Genomic DNA, 6,000 nt, shown 5'->3' on the forward strand with positions numbered 1-6,000 from the left:
TCAATTATTCAACACCATTAATGACTCAGCACGGCAGGATTGAACTGCTTTGACCTGACAAATTGGTTTTGTGATTACTTAGGCTCTATTACATATTGCTTTGTTTTCTGGTTAGTATACATATGTTCAGCTTTTGCCATGTTGCTGTCATTTTTTTTTGTGTGTCTAGTGTCCTTCTCCCAGCATACTCTACTCTGCTGAGTAAATGAGTGTTGCTCCCTTACCTTGCTAGTAACGGCAGAGTGAACTGCATGTTGGAACATAAGGCTACAAATTGTTGTGCAATGTAATTTTATTGTAGGTGAAGCTTAATGTGGTGTATGGATGGCCAAATTTGATCTGCTGGATCTGTTCTGAATTAATCCCATAATCCCATTTCACATGATAGTTGTACCATAAGAGCATAGATGATCAGTTTAGATTTCTCATCATAGGGCAGCACACCATTTCCCAACTGCTACAGAGAATAAACACGTATTACTTACTAATTATACACTCCACATGCTCAATATATTTAGCTGTGAGTTTTTCTTTGACTTGCGAACAAACAGGTTCTTTTCTGGCAAAGATGGGAGGTCTTCAAGTGTGAAATTTGAGAGTACGTTCCTGTCAAAGCTCAATGTACATTTATTATCAAAGTATGCGTACTACATAGAACCTTGAGATTCATCTCCTTACAGACAGCCACACAAGAGAAGAAACCCAATAGAACCCATTAAAAAGGAAGACTGCCAAACATCCAATGTACAAAAGAAAAGAACAAATTGAGCAAACAATAAAAAAAAAACAAATAACATTCGGAACTAAAGTTCATGAAAGTGGGTTCACAGCCTTAAAGACTGTCACCGTTGCAGCCGGTCCTGAGGCCCATTAGTTGCAGGCCACAGCCTCTGTTCGGTGCAGAGATGAGTAAACCTCACTCTCTGGCCCCAACACCCTGAACTTTTCAATCTGGCACAGCGCTGAAATCGGCCAAACATCAGCTCGTTACTCACTCTTGGTTCCTGGCCCTGCCGCTTTGATATGCTCTCAGGTCCGGATCGCACCGCCATGATTTGGTCCGTATCTGACCTTTCCAATCTGGATCAGCACCTAATTTGGTCAAACATCGGCTTGTTCCTTGCTCTTAAGGTCGGGCCCTGGCACCTTGACTCTGCCTCGCCTCAGGTCTGCTACTTCGAATGGGCTCTAAGTCCACTCCAGCAACGGGCAAAGATTGGCTCAATCCCCACTCTCAGGTATGTGGCCTTCTGCCCCGATTTGGCCAGTACATACCATGCTGCACCTTTGAGACTTCAGTTTACACTGTAAAATTGCCAGGTCATACAGGCAGCTCAAAATCTCAACTCTGAAAGGGAGTTGATTGCAGGCTATTGATTGCAGTAATTGTTGTCCGAAAGAAGTGTGATTAATGGAATAGTTAGTAGATTTTTCTGCCAGTAAGGCATCTCTGAGTTTCACCAGCACCATCGTAAATGGATCTATAATTAGTCCTAAACTAGTTAGAATAAAATGCAAGGATAATATGCTTAGGGAAACCTTTGTTTTCAAGGGATATTCAAGTTCGAAAAGGAGGTGCATGGCAGGAGTAGGCAGGAAGGAGCAAATGAGGTAGTTGAAGAGTATAAGAAATGCAAGAGAATACAGGAGGAAATCAGGGTGGCTAAAAATAAAAGGCACAAGGTTGCCCTAGCAGACAAGGTGAAGCAGAATCCCGAGGGCTTCTGCCTATATTCTAAGAGCATAAACATATTTAGGGAAAAAGTTGGTCCTCTGGATAATCAGAGTGGTATTCTATGCATAGAATCCAAAGAGAAGGGGGAGATTTTAAATTGATTTTTTTTCCATATGTATTTGTTCGGGAGACAGACACAGTCCGTAGTAGTGAGGCAAAGCAGCAGTGAGATTACAGAGGAGATGATGTTTGTTGTCTTGATGCAAATTAGGGTGGATAAAACCCCAGGGTTTCCCTCAGATCCTGCCAGAGGATTGGAGGACAGCTAATGTTGTTCTGTTGTTTAAGAAAGGCTCTAAGAATAAACCAAGAAATTATAAGGCCGGTGGACCTGACATCAGCAGAGATTCTAAGGGACCACATATACAAGTATTTGGACAGACAGGGACTGATTAGGGATAGTTAACATGGCTTTGTGCATGGCAAGTCATGTTTAACCAATCTTACAGAGTTTTTTGAGGAAGTTACCAGAAAAATTGATGAAGGCAAGGCAGTGTATGCTGTCTACATATACTTTAGCATGGTCTTTAACAAGTTCTTGCACGGGAGTTTGGTCAAAAAGGTTCAGTCATAGTGAGGAAGACTATCAAAGCTTGCAGTGGGATCTAGACCAGTTGGAAAAATGGTCTGAAAAGGGCAGATGGAATTTAATCCTGACAAGTGTGAGGTGTCGCACTTGGAGAACCCACCCGAATAGGTCTTACACAGTGAGCAGTAGGGCACTGAGCAGTGTGATAGAACAGAGGGATCTGGGAATACAGATGTATAATTCCTTTAATGTGTCATTACAGGCAGAGAGAGTCACAAAGAAAACTTTTGGCACCTTGGCCTTCATAAATCAAAGTACTGAATAGAGGACACAAAATGCTGGCAGAACTCAGCAGAGAAGAATGCCCTTAACTCCTGGTGGAGTCATCGGGTGCCGTCATGACAAGCTTTCTGCACTGATCTTTTTGGCGATGGCTCATCATGTGACGTTTCTGTGGTGTTCTCCAGTTTTTTTTATGAGGTCAAGTTGCTAGCTCGACGCTCAACCCAGCACGGACGGAAAGCGTGCAAGGGAGCCGGCTGGATACGGAGTCCGGCGCTGATGCCACTACGCCGCCAGCCGGCCCCTTAGAATGCCAGCATTTTGTGTTTTTATTTATTTCCAGCATCTGCAGGTTCACTCGTGTTGCTATTGAATTCGAGAGTTGGGATGTTATGTTGAAGTTGTGGAAGATGTTGATGAGGATCAAATTGCAGTACTGTGTGCAGTTTTGGTCACCCACGCACAGGAAAGATGTCAATGATATTGAAAGAGTGTAGAGAAAATTGATAAGCATGTTACCAGGACTTGAGGCCCTGAGTCATAGGGAAAGGTTGAGTAGATTAGGACTTTATTTGCTGGAGTGTAGAAGAATGAAGGGAGATTTGATAGAGGTACAGTATACAAAATGGAGGGGTATAGATAGGATAAATGCAAGCAGGCTTTTTCTACTGAGGTTGGAGTTAAGGGTGAAAGGTGAAATTTTAAAGGCAACATAAGGGGAAACTTCTTCATTCAGAGGGCGGTGAGAGTATGGAATGAACTGACAGTGGAAGTGGTGGATGCAGGTCCAATTTCAACACTTAAGAAATTTGGATAGGTACATGGATGAGAGGGGTATTGCAGGGCTATGCTTTGAGTGCAAATTGATGGGACTGGGCAGATTAATAGATGGGCCAAAGGGCCAGTTTCTGAGCTGTAGTGTTCTATGACTATGTCTCTATTGTATCCCTTAACACCATTTTGGGCCAAAGTTTTTTAAAGTTATCTACTAAACTAAATTATATTAAACTAATATCTGCTGTAACACTATTATTGAAACATCTGGAAGAAACTGAGCAAGATTGTATCTTGTGAATGATTCAATAAAATGAAATGGAATCCGATGATTTACAAAAGTGAAGCTAATATTTTAAAATATTTGATTCAAAGATTAAAAGTACATTTATTATCAAAGTATGTATGCAGTATACAACCCAAAGTTTGTCTTCCCCACAGGCAACACCCAAACAAAAAAACACCTAAAGAAAACCATGGAACTCGTTCAAAGGATAACATCAATCCCCTCTGCCCCAGTGTGAAAACCAAAAAACAAATCATGCAATTGGCAGTAAAAAGCAAGCAAAAAGCACAGCATATAAAACACAAAATCAGTAGAGTCCAGGCGTATTCAGTTCAGCTCAGTTTGTTATCTAACAGGACACCCAGATCAAAATTGCCTAAATTAGCAACAAAGAAAAAGGAACAACCAGAAACACATCATAACGTGAACTACAAAATCCAATCCACAAACCACATTGATCAAACCTTGCCCAAGACCCAGAACTCCAGCACCATCCTCTGACAGCATCGAGGGAGAGAGACCATTCAGACACATTGGGAGACCAGTGAGCGAGAGGGAGAAAGAGAGACCATCACACACAGACACCGTCCTCCGGCAGCAGCGAGCGAGAGGCTGGTAGATGGCTCTGAACACTTCCTCACCTCCACACTCACCTTGATGATCTCAGTCTTCCGTAGTGCATTACTCAGCGAGCTGTCTTCAGGCTCCTTTGCTTCAAAGCTATACGTTTTGCTCAAAGCTTCGGGGAGAGCAAAGCGCCAAATAGGCCTGAAAACACACCACCAAAATGTAGATCCTAGGCTCCAACAGTAGCAGACCCACTTTTGAAAGAACGAGAAAGCATAAAAGAAGTGAAAGAAGTAGTTTTGTGAATCGTCTGGAGGATGTAGCCGTTAATCGCATTGTTCACCGGCGCCATCTCCTTGTTGCATTTCTTATGGATTCATAAGGAAAATTGAAACCCCTTTTCAATTTTAAAAAACAAATTCTCTGCTTTCCCTCTCCTGATGGCATTGGTGCTTATTGCTCCAGACACACAGATGTAGCCAGACACAGGAATTCCTCCATCTGTGCTCACCACAACTTTCAGGTAAATTCATGTTCATTTACCAGACGGTGCCCCCATTTGGACAAAGTGATACTGCAGCTTATATTTTTTACTAACTGATCAGAGATTTATTTATTTAATTCATTCATACAGTTCCTTAATTTCTAACTTTAATATATAACAAGTTTATTTCCAAGTTCCTTGCAACAAGATTTTTATTTTGTAAACACTCCTTCAGGAAAGGGTGAACAGGACTTGTGCAGAGAATTCAGACAGGGATGTTATTAGAACCCTTACTTTTCACAGTACATTGTGTAGAGTTTAGGAGCCATTCTTTCTTTCATAATGGGAACTCTAAACAGCTCACTTGTGCTGTATGGCATAACCATCATACGAAATGAGATTAATTCAGAACAGGACAAGCAGATCAAATTTGGACATCCATACACATTAAGCCTTCAGCAACAATAAAATTATATTGTACAGCAATTTGTAACCTTGTGTCCTAATATTTAATTCACTCTGCCATTACTAACAAGGCAAGGAAACAATACCATATGGCTATATGAGCTATTAAGAGCACACACCCAGCTTCCTCCTTTGTCAAATGACAGATATCTTCCAGTACAAGAAGACATTACCTGAGGTGGAGTTCACACTTCTGCCAACACAGCTTCTGGATGTCAAAGTAATTCATCATTCAACAAATGGCTAGGATTGCTAAGCATCTTCAGTGTAGCAATGAACTTGCTTTCCTCTCTGAGGGCAACATTCAGAATTCCTTCATTGGTACTTGATCATGCTTTTCACTCATTTGCTAGCGAGCTCAGAGTGGTACTTGGGAGGCAAACAGCAGCCAGTGAGATAGAACTATATAAGAATGCCAGAAACAGGCGAAGCGCATTGAAGGCAAAATCCGAGACACACAAGGAGAATTTAGTTGTATTTTAATGCAAGGTTGGAAGCTTTAGCTTATAAATTTAGTTTGGAATGATTTTGTTAGCTTTAATTTTGGCATTATGGACAAGCAGACATTGAGGTAGTCTGAGGGAAAACAAAGTGTATAATTGTTGGTGAATAAAGAATTTGGGTTGTACTTATTGGAATTGGATTTAGGATTGCTCATTTCTAGGCAACAATCCTCTCTAAAAACTTCTCAAATTTGAGGCTTTGAAATACCATAAGAGCATAGGAGCAGAGTTAAGCCATTCAGCCCATCAAGTTTACTCCACCATTTCATCATGGCTGATCCAGTTATCCTCTCAGCCCCAATCTCTCGCCTTCTCCTTGTATCACCTTATACCCTGCACAATCAATAATCTATCAACCTTTTCTTAAATATACAT

General features: G+C 41.3%; 1 long non-coding RNA gene across 1 annotated transcript in view; it reads left to right on the forward strand.

Moving 5' to 3' along the window:
- Positions 1 to 4,483, forward strand: part of LOC140739398 (uncharacterized) — a 29,402-nt gene extending 24,919 nt beyond the window's left edge. The window contains exon 4 of the long non-coding RNA XR_012101620.1: positions 2,527 to 4,483. This is a non-coding gene — a long non-coding RNA (uncharacterized lncRNA). The remainder of the gene's footprint in view (positions 1 to 2,526) is intronic.
- Positions 4,484 to 6,000: the final 1,517 nt, after the last annotated feature.

This window comes from Hemitrygon akajei, chromosome 15 (assembly GCF_048418815.1).
Source record: "Hemitrygon akajei chromosome 15, sHemAka1.3, whole genome shotgun sequence".
Taxonomy (NCBI): Eukaryota; Metazoa; Chordata; class Chondrichthyes; order Myliobatiformes; family Dasyatidae; genus Hemitrygon; species Hemitrygon akajei.